Source organism: Phyllobates terribilis, unplaced genomic scaffold, assembly GCF_046119375.1.
Source record: "Phyllobates terribilis strain yellow unplaced genomic scaffold, ASM4611937v1 Scaffold_29__1_contigs__length_15306474, whole genome shotgun sequence".
Taxonomy (NCBI): domain Eukaryota; kingdom Metazoa; phylum Chordata; class Amphibia; order Anura; family Dendrobatidae; genus Phyllobates; species Phyllobates terribilis.
The window spans coordinates 12,215,036-12,235,284 of NW_027362789.1; the positions used below are offsets into that span (position 1 = coordinate 12,215,036).

At 49.1% G+C, this 20,249-nt stretch overlaps 1 protein-coding gene across 1 annotated transcript in view; it reads right to left on the reverse strand.

Annotated features, from left to right (window-relative positions):
• Positions 1-20,048, reverse strand: part of LOC141178666 (uncharacterized) — a 31,815-nt gene extending 11,767 nt beyond the window's left edge. Inside the window, exon 1 of the mRNA XM_073660555.1 lies at positions 19,960-20,048. The gene's annotated coding sequence lies outside the window, so the exon portion shown is untranslated. The remainder of the gene's footprint in view (positions 1-19,959) is intronic.
• Between the last annotated feature and the right edge of the window lie 201 nt (positions 20,049-20,249).

The following is a 20,249-nucleotide window of genomic DNA, read 5'->3' on the forward strand; positions in this document are numbered from 1 at the left end:
TATTATACAGAGTAGGACTATTCCGAATGGGTTCATCTTGCCATGGTGGGATAGCTTTCATGCTATTTTTCATCAAAAACAGTGTTGCTAAGAACCCTATTTTATTTAAATGCACTTTTACTTTTTATTTATTTATTTACAGCAGGGTTTATGATCATTTTTCTTTTTATAGCTTTTTTTCTGATTCATGGCCATAGTAAACATGCATTTATGTGCTGCATGGATACCAACTTATACCAAGGTCAAATTCTGTGTTTTTTCACGGGCACCATAGTGGCCCTGTGGGCTGCTGATATGGATGATACACCCCTAACTTTCCAACTATCATATGGTAAAAATCTCGTAGGTCCTGGATTTATTAGTATCTGCATGAAGAATGGGGCTAAGTGAGTATTTATTAAAGGGAATCCACTCCACCGACTACCCCACGGCCAGCAAGCATCAGCATCTTCATTGAATAAAAAGCCATTTCACAGCAAACAGACCTCTAATATGAGGCATTCAGGTACAGTACAGACCAAAAGTTTGGACACACCTTCTCATTTATAGATTTTTCTGTATTTTCATGACTATGAAAATTGTACATTCACACTGAAGGCATCAAAACTATGAATTAACACATGTGGAATTATATACTTAACAAAAAAGTGTGAAACAACTGAAAATATGTCTTATATTCTAGGTTCTTAAAAGTAGCCACCTTTTGCTTTGATGACTTCTTTGCACACTCTTGGCATTCTCTTGATGAGCTTCAAGAGGTAGTCACCGGAAATTGTCTGCCAACAATCTTGAAGGAGTTACCAGAGATGCTTAGCACTTGTTGGCCCTTTTGCCTTCACTCTGCGGTCCAGCTCACCCCAAACCATCTCGATTGGGTTCAGGTCTGGTGACTGTGGAGGCCAGGTCATCTGGCGTAGCACCCCATCACACTCCTTGGTCAAATAGCCCTTACACAGCCTAGAGGTGTGTTTGGGGTCATTGTCTTGTTGAAAAATAAATGATGATCCTACTAAAAACAAACCGGATGGAACAGCATGCTGCTGCAAGATGCTGTGGTAGCCATGCTGGTTCAGTATTCCTTCAATTTTGAATAAATCCCCAACAGTGTCACCAGCGTCGGGTTCACCTTTTCTGCGTCGCACAAAGACACGGTGGTTGGAACCAAAGATCTCAAATTTGGACTCATCAGACCAAAGCACAGATTTCCACTGGTCTAATGTCCATTCCTTGTGTTCTTTAGCCCAAACAAGTCTCTTCTGCTTGTTGCCTGTCCTTAGCAGTGGTTTCCTAGCAGCTATTTTACCATGAAGGCCTGCTGCACAAAGTCTCCTCTTAACAGTTGTTGAAGAGATGTGTCTGCTGCTAGAACTCTGTGTGGCATTGACCTGGTCTCTAATCTGAGCTGCTGTTAACCTGCGATTTCTGAGGCTGGTGACTCGGATAAACTTATCCTCAGAAGCAGAGGTGACTCTTGGTCTTCCTTTCCTGGGGCAGTCCTCATGTGAGACAGTTTCTTTGTAGCACTTGATGGTTTTTGCAACTGCACTTGGGGACACTTTCAAAGTTTTCCCAATTTTTCGCACTGACTGACCTTCATTTCTTAAAGTAATGATGGCCACTCGTTTTTCTTTACTTAGAATTTGTATTATGGCAAGAAAAAAGCAGCTAACAGTCTATTCAGTAGGACTATCAGCTGTGTATCCACCAGACTTCTGCACAACACAATTGATGGTCCCAACTCCATTTATAAGGCAAGAAATCCCACTTATTAAACCTGACAGGGCACACCTGTGAAGTGAAAACAATTTCCGGTGACTACCTCTTTAAGCTCATCAATAGAATGCCAAGAGTGTGCAAACCAGTCATCAAAGCAAAAGGTGGCTACTTTGAAGAACCTAGAATATAAGACATATTTCAGTTGTTTCACACTTTTTTTGTTAAGTATATAATTCTACATGTGTTAAGTCATAGTTTTGATGCCTTCAATGTGAATGTACAATTTTCATAGTCATGAAAATACAGAAAAATCTTTAAATGAGAAGGTGTGTCCAAACTTTTGGTCTGTACTGTATGTATAGATTCACATTTCTATTACTTGTATGCCAATATTAGAGGTCAGATAAGTCCCAGGGGGTGATAGATTCCATTTAATCGGCCGTGGGGTAATCATAAAATCAGATATGTATCAAAGTATTGTAAGGTGGCTAATGGTTGCGTAGTCGATGGGAGGTATGTGTCACAGAGATGACTGGTCTCTGTGATGTAACCCGGAGTGTTTCTCTAGGGCACATAAGCACTAAGAGGATCGTTTGGTGCACCTGGGAGATGGGTTACGGGTAGCTAGGAGAGAATGGGCAGGTCCAGCTACCCACATACCTCACTTCTGGGTGTGGTTAACAGCCTATAAAATGGAGGCTGTTGTTTGGCACATGGTTTGTGTGTTTGGACAGAGAAGGCCTCCTGTGTATGTTTGTCTTCAGACCAAGCCAGGACACTAGACGCTACCCCAGCTTGTGTGCCACACAAGCCTGACTGAGCAGAGACCTGCTAAGGACATTTACTTTGTTTGCCTGATCTAAAGGCTATTTTCTTTTCTGTTTGGCTTCTGGGTTTATGAAGCAATAAACCCACATGAACTTTTAAAGGAACATGCCTCCTGTTTTCTTCCCGTCGCCACCCAAGTGAGTAAAACCTCTACAATTGGTGTTAGACGTGCGAGCAGTGTTCCCAGCAGAGACGCGTGACTGCTACAGGATGGACTGCATGCCCTGGGTGAAGTCTGTGGCAAGCCAGCAAGCATCGCCAACAGGCTGTAGTTACAGCAGATCCAGCAGCACTAGCAGGAACAATGGCAGCAGATGCAGCTTCTAGCAACCGCCATCCAGGGCATGATGAGCGCTCCAACCCCAGGTCCGACTGTTGACTCCCATGTCCGGAAGGCTGTATGATGGGCTTTGCAGAAAATGACCCCGGGGGAAGACGTTGAGGCCTTCATGACGGTGTTTGAAAGGGTCGCCGAGAGGGAGGAATTTCCGCAAGAGCAGTGGACAGAGGTACTGGCGCCATACTTGACGGGAGAGCCCCAGAACTACGCCTAGTAGGCTTACTATGATTTTGCTTTGCAGGACACCCTATTTAGCTTTGCATAGTACGCCCAAAAGGTGTACTATGATTTAGCTTTGCAGGATGCCAAAGAGTATGGCAAGCTAAAAACTGAGATTCTCGCACGCTTGAGGGTGACAATGACTATCAGGGAACAGCTGGTTCGTATCACCGGAACAAACCACCTCGCTCCAAAATGTTTGACCTGTTGCACCTGGTCCAGAAGTGGCTGCAGCTGGAGTCCTCAATGCCTGCGCAGATGGTAGAGTGGATGGTGATGGACCGGTTTGTGCACTCCCTGCCGAGGCACATACAGCCTTGGGTTGCCCAGGGTGACAAGGTCCAAAGGGACGAGGGAGGTGGTGCCCAAGGTCCTTAAGGGTGATGTTGTTTGCTGGAGGTGCCACGGCCCAGGCCATATAGCCACCTGTTGTCTCCTGACCCTTGAGCCGATGGACTGCAGTATAGGACACTGTTGTTCATATTAAGCTTATCCAGCCAGCAGTGTGAACTGTCCACCCAGCGAGGGGCCACAAGCATGTCCCGTGAAGGTGAACGGATGAGAGGTAACAGCACTACTAGACTCGGGGAGGGAAAAAAGTCGGCGTTCGGTGCATTCATAGTGATGCTAAGGACAACCCATGGCCAGAGTGGACATTGAAACGGCCCACGGTACTGAGTCTCACGAGGTCGGCATCATTCTGGACTTGTTGCACCCTATTATTATAGGCTGGGACTTTTGTATGCTTTGGGGTCTGTGGGGGAAGGGTTCTGGGTTCGCTGGCTCAGATAAGAAAACAGTTTATCCTAATGAGGTATCACCACACCCAGAGTCAGACAGGTTTCCCTTTTGTGTCCTTGTGGGGGATGAGGAGGTGGTGCCCCCTGTGGCTGCCATTCCGGAGTTAGGGGTGACCAGCGAGAATTTTCGGTCTGCCAAACATAGGGACCTAGCCCTGAAGGAAGCCTTTAATAATGTCACTGTTATAAATGGGGTTGCACAGGAGCTGAGGGTAACACAAGGTTTCCCCATTTTATGATGAGTGGGGAGTTGTTGTACCGGGTCAAGAAAGTGAGGGAGGAGCGAGCAGAGCAGTTAATAGTGCCGGGCCCGTTTAGACGGAAGGTGTTGGACATGGCCTATTCACATGTCTTGGGGGGACATCTGGGAATGGAAAAAATACAGGAACAGATCATGCAAAGGTTCTATTGGCCTGGATGTCACCGGGAAATATTTAAGTATTGCAGGTCTTGCCCTACGTGCCAGTTAACCGCCCCCACCTCTCACTTTCGAAGTCCCCTCGTGCCATTGCCCATTATTGAAGTGCCGTTTGAAAGAATTACTATGGACTTGGTCGGTCCCCTGGTTGACTCTGCTCGTGGGCATCAATATATATATTGGTTATCCTGGTCTATGCCACACGCTATCCTGAAGCGATTCCACTGAGAAACTCCTCCGCAAAGAGTCTAGCCCGTCAGTTGGTCCACGTTTTTTCACGAACAGGCTTACCAAAAGGGAAATACTCACCGACCAGGGAACTCCCTCTATGAGTAAGGTGATGAGGGAGTTATGCAAAGCCCTTCAAATCTCCCAACTGTGGACTTCAGTATACCATCCTCAGACAGATGGCCTAGTCGAAAGGTTTAACAAGAATCTGAAGAGTATGCTGAGGAAGGCCATAGAAAGGGATGGTAGAGACTGGGACTGTCTCCTACCGTATCGGTTGTTCTCTAACCGAGAGGTTTCACAGGCCTCTACGGGGTTCCCACCATTCAAACTCCTGTATGGCCTACATTCGCGGGGTTACCTGGATGTCACAAAGGAAACCTGGGAAGCCGAGGGCACGCCCCACAAGAGAGTCATCGAGCACGTTGCTCTGATGCAGGAGAGGATTGCGAAGGTGATGCCCATTGTAAAAGAACATCTCCTCCAGGCACAAGAAGCTCATGCCAGAGTCTACAACCAGTTAGCCAGAGTGAGGCAATTCAATCTGGGAGACCGAGTCCTCGTGCTAATTCCTACGATGGAAAGCAAGTTCTTGGCCAAGTGGCAAGGGCCGTATGAGGTGGTGGAAAAAGTGGGTGAAGTGAACTACAAGGTTCATCAACCGGGACGACGTTAGGCGTACCAGATATACCACGTCAACCTCATCAAGCCGTGGCAAGACAGAGAGGCTGTGGAAGCTCCATGCTTGCTGGGCAAGCCAGAAGGGGACGTTGGAAGAGTCGCAATAGCGGAAACGCTAATGAAGGCCCAGAAACAGCAGTGTCGGGAGTTGATACAGAAGAACAGGGATCTGTTCTCGGAATTGCCGGGATGCACAAGTGTCATAGAACACGAGTTTCTGACGGAGCCTCATGTGCGGGTAAACTTGAAGCCCTATCAGATACCTGAGGCCCGACGAGAGTTGCTCTCCAAAGAGGTAGCTTGTGTGCTGAAGCTCGGTGTCATTGAAGAATCCAAGAGCGGTTGGTCAAGCCCGATCATCTTGGTCCCAAATCCCGATGGTGAGTGGAGATTCTGAAACGACTATCGGAAGTTGAATGAGGTCTCCAAATTTGACGCATATCCCATGCCACGCGTTGATCAGCTGATCGAGAGGCTTGGGCCAGCAAGGCACATAACCACCTTGGATATGACGAAGGGATATTGGCAGATGGAAAGGGAAAAGAAAAAAACCAGCTCACCTCCATGAACCAGCTGGGTGTCTCCGGGATCCATGATCAGCGCTGCTGCTTGCGCTCACTAGACAGGTAATACAAATGACGATGATCCAGCTCCACAGACTCCAATGGTAAAAACAAATGTCTTTCATTTAGAATTTTTTTTAAAAAATATCCAGATGGCGATAATGTAACTCCAGCTAGTAGAAGAACAATATTAGAAGGGAAACACAGGGGCACCCAGGAGGGGTGCGCTACCAGACCAATATTGGCAGATCCCCATGGCATAGGTAGCCAAAGAGAAGACTGCGTTTTCTACGCTTGACGGATGCTTCCAGTATGTCCAGATGCCGTTTGGACTGCAGGGGGCCCCTTCAACCTTCCAGAGAGCCATGGATCGCATCCTTGCATCCCATAAGAAATATGGTGCAACATACCTGGACGATATTATTATCTTCAGTCCAGACTGGGAGAGTCATCTGGAAAAAATCCAGACTGTGTTTGATGCTCTGAGGAAGGTGGGGTTTTCAATAAACCAGAAGAAATGTGGCATGGGGAAAGAAGAAGCCAAGTACCTCGGATATGTAGTGGGTAGAGGCGAGATAAAACCCCAAATTACTAAAGTAGAAGCAATCCAAAATTGGCATAGACTGCTGTTGAAAAAGCAAGTCAGAGCCTTCCTGGGAATCGTGGGATACTACAGGAAATTCATCCCAAACTTCATCATGATGGCCGCACCCCAGACTGACCTCCTTAAAGGGACAAAATCAGCCATGGCCAAGTGGACTGCAGAGGCGGAGACGGCCTTTCAAGAGATGAAACTGGCTCTGTGTAGGCAACCGGTCCTGGTTGCCCCGGACTTCAAGAAAGAGTTTATACTCCAGACAGATGCCTCAGATGTCGGTTTAGGAGCAGTCCTTTCCCAGGAGATACACGGGGAGGAGTACCTCTGAGTAGAAAGCTGTCCTCCTGCGAGAAAAATTATTCGGTCATAGAGAAGGAATGCTTGGCCATAAAGTGGGCGGTGGACACTTTACGGTACTATCTGTTAGGTCGAAAATTTAGATTAGTATCCGACTATGCCCCACTCGGATGGATGAGGGGTCAACCTCTGTTTTTTAGCCCTACAGGACTTCTACTTCCATGTAGAACATAGAGCATGGAAGCTACATTGTAATGCCCATGCCCTCTTGAGAATCCCCTGTCTGGCAGTAGAAGATGCCAAGCCCCATGGCTTTAGGGTAGATATGTAAGGTGGGCGGGTCCAGCTACCAACATACCTCACCTCTGGGTGTGGTTAATAGCCTATAAAATGAAGGCTGTTGTTTGGCACATGGTCTGTGTGTTTGGAGGTAGACGGCCTCCTGTGTATGTTTGTCTTCAGACCAAGCCAGGACACTGGACGCTACCCCAGCTTGTGTGCCACACAGGCCTGGCTGAGCAGAGACCTGCTAAGGACATTAACTTTGTTTGCCTGATCTAAAGGCTGTTTGTTTTACTGTTTGGCTTCTGGATTTCTGAAGCAATAAACCCACATGAACTTTTAAAGGAACATGCCTCCTGTTTTCCTCCCGTTGTGCCCAAGAAAGTAAAACCCCTACAATATGTATAAAGGAAAGGGTAAGGTACTCAGAGAATGTTTCAATAATCCGCCTCAAAGCGTTTCCCCAACAGGTTCATTAGGAGGCTTTATACAGGGATGATAATTCATGATGTTCAGCATAGTGTGCCTAATAGCCAGGTGTCCATGTTTAAATATCACATTTCATCCAAAACCCCAGACTAGGAGGCCCATTCCCATTCCTAGAGGTGAATTGTCACAGGATATACTGTACCGCGCCTACGCTACTTCTCATGAGCAAGAGGTTCGATAATGTCCATCTCCTAGTGTGCATGTCCAGAAGTGACATGCTTTACGCTGAAACGCCAGATAAATTGATTGCCTCCGCGTCACTCGTACCTGTGACTGAGCGTGCCCGTAGTTATCATTCCACGACAGAGCACATCTAGGATCATTGTCCACAAATGCGCATGGCCAGATGTCTGCGTTCCACGCCGGAGCGCATATGGTATTGGATTGCATTCCACCAACAGAAAAATCCTCTCTCTGAGATCAGTATCATGGGAGACTAAAAACAAGTATTGCACATACTCCCATCATGCAATAGGCATGTAGATCTACTTTATCACTACAAAAAATATGGGATGGTGGCCCACAGTATATTCCTAGATGGTCATATTTGACCCCTATTGCATAATTAGAGATACACAAGGATCACCGCACTTGTTAGTTACTAAACAGTATAAGTGGGATATAACTGATAAGAAATAATTCTGATATAGAAGCTCAGATCTCTTGATGAAGTAAAACAATATGTGAACCTCATTCACAGAGAACTGAATAGCAATGGGTAGAGTATAAAATCCAAAAATGTAATCCAGATTGGGGCTGTATTCATACAAAACAAGCATAGGAAATCTGCTTATTCAGTCCCTTAGGGGCTCTCGTGAATCCAGTTTGGAAATCCACTCACTTTCCTTTTTGAGGATACATCTATTGAGATCACCCCCTCTCACATTGGGTTTAACCACCTCAACGATGCAAAAGGAGATGTCTCTTGTTTCACCTCAATGTGCACTGTTCATGTGTCTCACTAATGGGGTGTCCCGACAATGGCGTATTTCGCCCAAATGCCACCCCACACTCCTCCTAGACTGCCTATTGGTCGTGCATACATAATCTAGGAGGAAGGTGCATGTGGCCACATATACAAGTCCTGAGGTTTTACAGTTGGAATGATCCCTCTGGAAAAAGGTTTCACCTGTAGAGGAACTCGAGAAAGATTTAGATGGTCTCATCCAATTACATGTACAACTTTCTACACATCTAAAGAAACCACAGATTCTTCTATCTAGCCATGTCCCCTAGGGTGCAGGTTTTTATAGAAACTATGCACTAAACGGTCCCTAATTGACCAACCCGTTCTGAAAGTTATTGTGGGAGTAGATCCCACAGCACCCTCAGGTCCAGGTTGGCCACAAGTACATCCTAGTGTTTTCTGAAGATATTAAAGATAAGGTCACTCTGAATGTCACAAGTTTCTATTACTTGTGTTATCCCATCGTTTTCTTGGTCTCTTGGTTAGGTATGGAGGAGTGTCTGTCTATCCTGTTTTTCTGTAAACAATCGTGCGGAATCCAAAATGTACTGTGGGTACCTTTTTCCTTGAATCTGGTGTTTATGTCTATTGCCTCTTTATTAATATCTGTGACATTAGAGCAGTTTCTTCTCAACTGTAAAAATTGGCCCTTGGATATGGCTTGTTTTTTTTTTTTGTTTTTTTTTAGGAGGATGGGGTGGTTGCTATCCCACTTTAATAGTTTATGGTAGATGAGTGTCCCTAGGGTCCCATCCAGGGCTGTGGAGTCAGAGTCATGGAGTCGGTGCCCATTTTGATGGAGTCGGAGTTGGAGTCGGCATAAAATGGACCGACTCCTAAAATAAATAAATTGGGTATAGTAGTTCAATGTAGTTTGTGAGGAATATTTTTTCATAAGAATTTGGGAAAGTTATGAAATGTCCTATAAATGTCTGTCCTATTCCTGATCTAAGGGTCTAGACTTTTAGCTGAGAAAAATGTGTCCTACTGTAAATTTATGAGCCATGTATGAGGGAGTCGGTGTCATGAAAATTGAGGAGTAGGAGTCGAAGGTTTGGCTTACCGACTCCACAACACCGGCTCCCATCCCGTACTTTCTTGATTAGTATATCCAGGAAAGGCAACTGGTAATAATTAAACTGATATAAATCTAAGGCCCCACTCTATGGATATTGAGTTCCCTTACAAACTCAAGAAATTGTTCACTCGTCCTTGACCAGATGATAAAAATGTTGTCAATATTTCTATCCCATGCCCCAATATATGATTGCCACCACTTATGATCATCCCTGAATATTGTGGTTTCCTCCCACCAGCCCAGGAATAGGTTATCAGATGAGGGGGTACAGGGGCTCCCCATTGCAGTACCCCTGAGCTCGGGTAAGTACTTCCTGTCAAAAAGAAAGACGTTACGAGTAAGAGTGCATGTTAGAAGATCCTCCATGAAGTCATTATGTCTGCTACACTCTATTGATCTTGATTTCAATAAACGTCTTAGTCCTCTGATATCATCCTCATGCAGTATATTACTGTACAAAGCCTTGATATCTAGTAAGGCTTGCTCCCCTACATGCCTGTATACATGCTCGAGGGTATACATGTAGGGGAGCAGGCAAAGGGAGAACCACTGTCCGGAAGGAGTATTCCAACTATAAAACCTCAGGACTTATTCCAACTTCAGGACCTCAGCCGGTACTGTGGGAACATTATACTGTGTGTGGGGGGATGGTGGTACTGTAGGAACATTACTCTGTGTGGGGGGCATCATACATCCAGCATAATGGTACGTGACCCAACTTTTCCATCATGATTTCCATGCAGCCTTCTCTGTACCTCTCTGCTCCTATTTACTAATGGTATGTTCTTCAAGTTACACCAGCTACCCCCCACTTTCATTTATGACCTTGTTTACTTAGCCTTTGAGTATCCAGCATCTAGTTCAGCCTTAATCAGTTGATCAAGATGAGCACAGACCACTCCCCTCTGGTTCACAGCTGAATGCATTCTGTTACAAATATATTGTGGGCCAGGAGTCTGTGTCCATTACCTTAAGTGTGGCCATTGCTTAAGTGTGAGAAATATGAATTAATTCTGAATTGAACCTGAAAGGGAACTGAAGGTAACTGGATACTAAGTCACAGTCAACAATGTTTGTGTTTTGTTTTCACTCTCACCCCCTTAATCCTTCACCTTTTCCAACCACCCCTAATCCCTACACCTAGTAATGAACTCTTCATCTCTCCCTCCATTCTCCCCACCCATCTCACCTCCTTCTCAGAGCTATTCCTCAACATACAATCCTTTGTCTCCAAACACAGACAGCCACCTCATGCCCTCTCCTGCTCCCACCTACTAACGCTTTCTCTGGTCCTCCTCACTGCCGGCGACATCTCTCCACATCCCGGCCCTCCTCACCACATCCCCACAGTCACTTCCACCTCCTACCCACGATCTATCCCAAACTCTCGTAACCCTTCTAACCTTATACCCATCTGCCCAGCCCCCGCTTCCCCAGTCCCCCTAACAGAAGCTCTATGGAACGCTCGCTCCGTCTGCAACAAACTTTCCTACATTCACGACCTCTTCATCACTAACAAGCTTTCCTTCCTTGGCATCACTGAAACCTGTCTCACCCCCTCCGACACGGCCTCTCCTGCTGCACTTTCATACGGCGGATTCCACCTCTCCCATGCCCCCCGCCCCACCGGCAAGCACGGTGGAGGAATAGGTTTCCTCCTCTCAGATAACTGCCCCTTCACCCATATCCCACTGCCACCCTCAATTACTCTCCCCTCTTTTGAAGTGCACTGCATGCGCATCTACTCCTCCTCCAACTGGCTGTCATCTACCGCCCCCCAGGATCAGCCACCACTTTCTTTGACCACTTCACCACTTGGCTACTTCATTTCCTCTCCGTTGACATCCCCACTATCCTCATGGGCGACTTCAACATCCCCATTGACACTTCCCTCTCAGCTGCCTCTAAGCTTCTATCCCTCACTTTCTCCTTCGGTCTTACTCAGTGGTCTTACAGACCCACCCACAAAGACGGACACACACTGGACCTCATCTTCACCCGCCTCTGTTCCCTATCTAACCTCTCTAACTCACTTCTCCCTCTCTCTGACCACAACCTACTTACATTCTCTAGCCTCTCCTCTCCAGGGCAACAATCCCCACTCCACAAACTTGCATACCCTCGCAGAAATTTTAAACACTTTGACCTACATTCACTCTCTGAATCCCTCCTCCCTCTCACAGACATTAGGTCCTTACATGATGCAGATGTTGCTGCCACTTTATACAACACCACAACAGCTGCAGCTCTCTATTCAGTTGCCCCCCTCACATATACCAAAGCTCGCACAATCAACAGACAACCCTGGCACACCAGCCTAACTAAAGAACTGCGGCGGGCCTCCAGGGTTGCTGAGCGTAGATGGAAAAGGTCCCACTCCAATGAGCACTTCATCGCATTCAAACAGTCCCTCACTACCTTCAAGTCCACACTCACTGCAGCAAAACAAACATACTTCTCATCTCTCATATCCTCCCTGTCTCACAACCCCAAACAACTATTCAACACCTTCAATTCTCTCCTCCGTCCCCCAGTGCCTCCTCCCTCGCCTCTTATTTCAGCCGAAGACTTTGCCTCATTCTTCAAACAGAAGATTGACACCATCAGACAAAGCTTTTGCCTAAAGCCCCCACAGCCCCTTCCCACACCTACTCAACCCTCCTCCTCCAAAACCACATTCTCCACCATTACCGAAGATCAACTTTCCTCTTTACTCTCTAAATCACAACTCACCACCTGTAAACTTAACCCAATCCCGTCCCACCTCATCCGAAACCTTACCACTATCTTCATCCCAGCCCTAGCCCACCTTTTCAACCTGTCACTAACAACTGGTGTCTTCCCCTCATGCTTCAAACATGCCTCAATCACACCAATCCTCAAGTAGCCCTCCCTTGACCCATCCTCTCTGTCTAGCTATTGCCCCATATCACCTCTCCCCTATGCCTCAAAACTACTGGAACAACATGTCTGTAACATACCTGGCGGCGTCCTTGCATAGTGGTCCATCTCCCACTGTGCAAAAGCGCGCACTTGATCTCCAGTCCAGAATGTCTCTCTGGCTTCGCTCCATGCTGTCTGTTTGTGTCTGTTTCTGCTGCTTAAGGGCGGCGCCCGATCACTTCCTGCTTTTTGTACCTGCTGCAGGCAAACCCCTTGAACGTCCTCAGCCTATTGCTGTCTGTCACCTGGTATTTAACCCAGCTGCTCCAATCAATCCCTGCCTGAGCATTGTTTCATTCAGTGTGTTCTTTCACTCTGAATGTGCCAGGTCCCTTTCTGTATTTGCTTGCCTTTCTTGTAGGCTGTATTTCCAGTCCTGTCTGAACACGCTCCTTGCCTGTTCGTCCTGCCTTCTAGGGGCCGATTACCTAGACCCGCTCCTGTATCTTGTCTGTCCTGTCTGAACTCGCTCCTAGCCTGTTCCTCCCGCCTTCTAGGGGCTGCTACCTAGACACGTTCCTGTATCTTGCTACTGTGTCTGTTCTTGTCTGTATACTCTTCTAGCCTGTTTCCCGTGTTTCTCTATGTCCGTACCTTTCCTTTTTCTGCAGAGTCTGAACTCGTACCTAACTCCTGCTCGTTGTCACTGTACTCCCGTTTGTGAGTTTGTGGTTCACTCGCTACTTCACTGCAAGTAACCTGTGGGTATCTGGTTCAGCCTTTCCCTTCCTGTCTGTTCCGTGTGAACAGAGCCCTGTCCCCCCTGCTCTGCCTTTGCTCACCGCTCCGGCGGTTCTAGCCTGCTCTGCCTTTGCTCACCGCTCCGGCGGTTCTAGCCTGCTCTGCCTTTGCTCACCGCTCCGGCGGTTCTAGCCTGCTCTGCCTTTGCTCACCGCTCCGGCGGTTCTAGCCTGTTCTGCCTTTGCTCACCGCTCCGGCAGTCTCGCTCTGCTCTGACTCCTTTGCTCACCGCTCCGGCAGTCTCGCTCTGCTCTGACTCCTTTGCTCACCGCTCCGGCAGTCTCGCTCTGCTCTGACTCCTTTGCTCACCGCTCCGGCAGTCTCGCTCTGCTCTGACTCCTTTGCTCACCGCTCCGGCAGTCTCGCTCTGCTCTGACTCCTTTGCTCACCGCTCCGGCAGTCTCGCTCTGCTCTGACTCCTTTGCTCACCGCTCCGGCAGTCTCGCTCTGCTCTGACTCCTTTGCTCACCGCTCCGGCAGTCTCGCTCTGCTCTGACTCCTTTGCTCACCGCTCCGGCAGTCTCGCTCTGCTCTGACTCCTTTGCTCACCGCTCCGGCAGTCTCGCTCTGCTCTGACTCCTTTGCTCACCGCTCCGGCAGTCTCGCTCTGCTCTGACTCCTTTGCTCACCGCTCCGGCAGTCTCGCTCTGCTCTGACTCCTTTGCTCACCGCTCCGGCAGTCTCGCTCTGCTCTGACTCCTTTGCTCACCGCTCCGGCAGTCTCGCTCTGCTCTGACTCCTTTGCTCACCGCTCCGGCAGTCTCGCTCTGCTCTGACTCCTTTGCTCACCGCTCCGGCAGTCTCGCTCTGCTCTGACTCCTTTGCTCACCGCTCCGGCAGTCTCGCTCTGCTCTGACTCCTTTGCTCACCGCTCCGGCAGTCTCGCTCTGCTCTGACTCCTTTGCTCACCGCTCCGGCAGTCTCGCTCTGCTCTGACTCCTTTGCTCACCGCTCCGGCAGTCTCGCTCTGCTCTGACTCCTTTGCTCACCGCTCCGGCAGTCTCGCTCTGCTCTGACTCCTTTGCTCACCGCTCCGGCAGTCTCGCTCTGCTCTGACTCCTTTGCTCACCGCTCCGGCAGTCTCGCTCTGCTCTGACTCCTTTGCTCACCGCTCCGGCAGTCTCGCTCTGCTCTGACTCCTTTGCTCACCGCTCCGGTAGTCTCGCTCTGCTCTGACTCCTTTGCTCACTGCTCCGGCAGTCTCGCTCTGCTCTGACTCCTTTGCTCACTGCTCCGGCAGTCTCGCTCTGCTCTGACTCCTTTGCTCACTGCTCCGGCAGTCTCGCTCTGCTCTGACTCCTTGCTCACTGCTCCGGTAGTCTCGCTCTGCTCTGACTCCTTTGCTCACTGCTCCGGCAGTCTCGCTCTGCTCTGACTCTTTTGCTCACTGCTCTGGCAGTCTCGCTCTGCTCTGACTCCTTGCTCACTGCTCCGGCAGTCTCGTCCTGCTCTACTCTTGCTCACCGCTCCAGGAGGCCTTGTCCTGCTCTACTCTTGCTCACTGCTCCAGGCGGCCTCGTCCTGCTCTACTCTTGCTCACCGCTCCAGGCGGCCTCGTCCTGCTCTACTCTTGCTCACCGCTCCAGGCGGTCTCGTCCTGCCCTGCTCTCGCTCACCTCTCTGGGCGGCCTCACTCTGCTGTGTTTGTCCGCCACATCTGTGGTTCTGTTCCTGAGTCCCACTGTGTACTGGGTCCTATCCCGCCTGTGTTCCTACCTGCTAGTGCCTCCCTGTCTGCACTCTAGCCGTGCTTGCCTGTACCCCCCTGCCTGCATACCCGCCTGCCTGCCTATACCCACCAGTCTGTGTGCCAGCCTAACCAGTCTTCCTGTATTCCCCTGTGTGGGTCAACATCCGTGTCCGGGGTCTGTCCTGGAGTAGCACCTGGTCCCTCTGCTCGGTTCCTCCTTGGTGCACTGGCGTCGTATGCCGTCGTACGACCCTGGTCGGATCGGGTGAATACCTAGTTACGCCCCTCCAGGCATTCACTCTCCGGCACTGTCCAGTGGAATCACACGCACAAGCCGCTCAGCCCGGGCGTGTGCATTACAATGTCCATTCTGAGCTGTCCTCCCACCTCTCCTCCTGCTCCCTCTTCGGCCGCCTACAATCTGGTTTCCGACTGCACCATTCTACTGAAACTGCACTGACCAAAGTCACCAACAACCTACTAACCGCCAAATCTAAGCGACACTACTCTGTCCTCCTCCTCCTAGACCTGTCATCTGCCTTTGACACAGTGGACCATTCCCTCTTACTACAAACTCTCATCTCTCGGCATCACAGACTTGGCCCTATCCTGGATCTCCTCATACCTAACAGACAGGACATTCAGTGTCTCTCACTCACAGACCACCTCCTCATCTCGCCCCCTATCTGTCGGTGTCCCCCAAGGTTCAGTTCTAGGACTCCTGCTCTTCTCCATCTACACCTTCGGCCTGGGACAGCTCATAGAGTCTCATGGCTTTTATTATCACCTCTATGCTGACAACACACAGATCTACCTCTCTGGACTCGATATCACCTCCTTACTAACCAAAATCCCACAATGTCTGTCTGCTATTTCATCCTTCTTCTCTGCTAGATTTCTAAAACTTAACATGGACAAAACAGAATTAATCATCTTTCCGCCATCTCATTCAACCCCCCCAACTGACCTATCCATCATAGTCAATGGCTGCCCACTCTCCCCAGTCCATCAAGCTCGCTGCCTTGGGGTAACCCTGGACTCTGAACTCTCCTTCAAACAACATATCCAAGCCCTTTCCACTTCCTGCCGACTCCAACTCAAAAATATCTCCCGGATCCGCACATGCCTCAACCATGAATCTGCAAAAACACTAGTGCACGCCCTCATCATCTCCGGCCTTGACTATTGCAACCTCCTGCTCTGTGGCCTTCCTTCCAACACTCTCGCACCCCTCCAATCCATCCTAAACTCTGCTGCCCGACTAATCCACCTGTCCCCCCGCTATTCCCCGGCCTCTTCTCTCTGTCAATCTCTTCACTGGCTCCCCATTGCCCAGAGACTCCAGTTCAAAACCCTAACCATGGCATACAAAGCCATTCACAACCTGTCTCCTCCATATATCTCTGACCTAGTCTCCCGGTACATACCCGCACGCAACCTCAGATCCTCACAAGATCTCCTTCTCTACTCCCCTCTTATCTCCTCCTCTCACAACCGTATACAAGATTTCTCCCGTGCTTCCCCCCCTATTCTGGAACTCTCTACCCCAACACATCAGACTCTCGTCGACCGTGGAAACCTTGAAAAAGAGCCTGAAGACCCACCTCTTCCGACAAGCCTACAACCTGCAGAAACCACCACTCCACAAATACCGCTGCACGACCAGCACTACCCTCACCTACTGTATCCTCACCCATCGCTTGTAGACTGTGAGCCCTCACGGGCAGGGTCCTCTCTCCTCCTGTACCAGTCACTGTCACGTTTTGTTCAAGATTATTGTAATTGCTTGTGCTTTGTATACCCCTTTCACATGTAAAGCGCCATGGAATGAATAGTGCTATAATAATAAATAATAATAATAATAAGGGGCATAATGGGGGCATTACACTGTGTGGGGGCATCATACATACTGTATAAGGGGCATAATGGGGGCATTGCACTGTGTGGGGGCATCATACATACCGTATAAGGGGCATAATGGGGGCATTACACTGTGTGGGGGCATCATACATACTGTATAAGGGGCATAATGGGGGCATTACACTGTGGGGGGGCATCATACATACCGTATAAGGGGCATAATGGGGGCATTACACTGTGTGGGGGCATCATACATACTGTATAAGGGGCATAATGGGGGCATTACACTGTGTGGGGGCATCATACATACTGTATAAGGGGTATAATGGGGCATTACACTGCGAGGGGGCATCATAAATACTGTATAAGGGGTATAATGGGGCATTACACTGTGTGGGGACATCATACATCCAGCATAAGGGGCATAATGGCGGCACTACACTGTGGGGGCATCATACATCCTGCATAAGGGGCATAATGGGGACATTACACTGTGTGGGGGCATCTTACATACTGCATAAGGGGTATAATGGGGGCATTACACTGTGTGGGGGAATCATACATCCTGCATAAGGGGTATAATGGGGGCATTACACTGTGTGGGGGAATCATACATCCTGCATAAGGGGCATAATGGGGGCATTACACTGTGTGGGGGAATCATACATCCTGCATAAGGGGCATAATGGGGGCATTACACTGTGTGGGGGCATCATACATCCTGGATAAGGGGCATAATGGGGGCATTACACTGTGTGGGGCATCATACATCCTGCATAAGGGGCATAATGGGGGCATTACACTGTGTGGAGGCATCATACATACTGCATAAGGGGCATAATGGGGGCATCATACATCCTGCATTAGGGGCTTAATGGGGGCATTACACTGTGTGGGCATCATACATCCTGCATAAGGGGTATAATGGGGGCATTACACTGTGTGGGGGCATCATACATCCTGCATAAGGGGTATAATGGGGGCATTACACTGTGTGGGGGCATCATACATCCTGCATAAGGGGCATAATGGGGGCATTACACTGTGTGGGGACATCATACATCCAGCATAAGGGGCATAATGGGGGCATTACACTGTGGGGGCATCATACATCCTGCATAAGGGGCGTAATGGGGACATTACACTGTGTGGGGGCATCTTACATACTGCATAAGGGGCATAATGGGGGCATTACACTGTGTGGGGGGCATCATACTTCCTGCATAAGGGGTATAATGGGGGCATTACACTGTGTGGGGGAATCATACATCCTGCATAAGGGGCATAATGGGGGCATTACACTGTGTGGGGGAATCATACATCCTGCATAAGGGGCATAATGGGGGCATTACACTGTGTGGGGGAATCATACATCCTGCATAAGGGGTATAATGGGGGCATTACACTGTGTGGGGGCATCATACATCCTGCATAAGGGGCATAATGGGGGCATTACACTGTGTGGGGGCATCATACATCCTAGATAAGGGGCATAATGGGGGCATTACACTGTGTGGGGGCATCATACATCCTGCATAAGGGGCATAATGGGGGCATTACACTGTGTGGAGGCATCATACATACTGCATAAGGGGCATAATGGGGGCATCATACATCCTGCATTAGGGGCTTAATGGGGGCATTACACTGTGTGGGGGCATCATACATACTGCATAAGGGGCATAATGGGGGCATTACACTGTGTGGGGGGCATCATACATCCTGCATAAGGGGTATAATGGGGGCATTACACTGTGTGGGGGAATCATACATCCTGCATAAGGGGCATAATGGGGGCATCATACATCCTGCATTAGGGGCTTAATGGGGGCATTACACTGTGTGGGGGCATCATACATACTGCATAAGGGGCATAATGGGGGCATTACACTGTGTGGGGGGCATCATACATCCTGCATAAGGGGTATAATGGGGGCATTACACTGTGTGGGGGAATCATACATCCTGCATAAGGGGCATAATGGGGGCATCATACATCCTGCATTAGGGGCTTAATGGGGGCATTACACTGTGTGGGGGCATCATACATACTGCATAAGGGGCATAATGGGGGCATTACACTGTGTGGGGGGCATCATACATCCTGCATAAGGGGTATAATGGGGGCATTACACTGTGTGGGGGAATCATACATCCTGCATAAGGGGCATAATGGGGGCATTACACTGTGTGGGGGAATCATACATCCTGCATAAGGGGCATAATGGGGGCATTACACTGTGTGGGGGAATCATACATCCTGCATAAGGGGCATAATGGGGGCATTACACTGTGTGGGGGCACCATACATACTGCATAAGGGACATAATGGGGGCATTACACTGTGTGGGGGCATCATACATCCTGTATAAGGGGCATAATGGGGGCATTACACTGTGTGGGGGGCATCATACATCCTGTATAAGGGGCATAATGGGGGCATTACACTGTGTGGGGGGCATCATACATCCTGCATAAGGGGCATAATGGGGGCATTACACTGTGTGGGGGCATCATACATCCTGTATAAGGGGCATAATGTGGGCATTACACTGTGTGGGGGCATCATACATACTGCATAAGGGGCATAATGGGGGCATTACACTGTGTGGGGGCATCATACATCCTGCATAAGGGGCATAATGTGGGCATTACACTGTGTGGGGGCATCATACATCCTGCATAAGGGGTATAATGGGGGCATTACACTGTGTGGGGGCATCATACATCCTGCATAAGGGGCATAATGGGGGCATTACACTGTGTGGGGGCATCATACATCCTGCATAAGGGGCATAATGGGGGCATTACACTGTGTGGGGCATCATACATCCTGCATAAGGGGCATAATGGGGGCATTACACTGTGGGGGGCATCATACATCCTGCATAAGGGGCATAATGGGGGCATTACACTGTGTGGGGGCATCATACATCCTGCATAAGGGGCATAATGGGGGCATTACACTGTGTGGGGGCATCATACATCCTTCATAAGGGGCATAATGGGGGCATTACACTGTGGGGCAGTAAAGGGGTCCTGTACTATGAGAACAATACGTTTCCTCCCTTCCTGTCTCCATAGTTGGGTCGTATGTATCTATTACAGGAAACAGAACAAAAACCTTATGATTCTTATAAAGGGGCAACACAAGACCCCAAAAGAGTCTCCGTGCTGAAGGGGTTAATGCCCCCTGCGCCCAGTAATGGGTCTCCACATACCTCCACCTGCAGAGCCCCCACCACATATATGGCTGCTCTGTGCGCACAGGAGCTGTGATGAGGTCACAGGAGGGGAGGAGTCAGGGGTCACATGATCAGGGGCCTCAGTGGATGCAGGACTCTGCTGTGCTGGTTGTCATGGTGCTGGATGAGCTGAAATTTATGTGTGGGGTCAGGAGGGGTTTACAGTGTGGATGTAGCAGAGCCGCGTGTGTACGAGGTGTACGGATCGGAGCCGCGAGTGTACGAGGCGTACGGTGCGGAGCCGCATGTGTACGAGGCGTACGGTG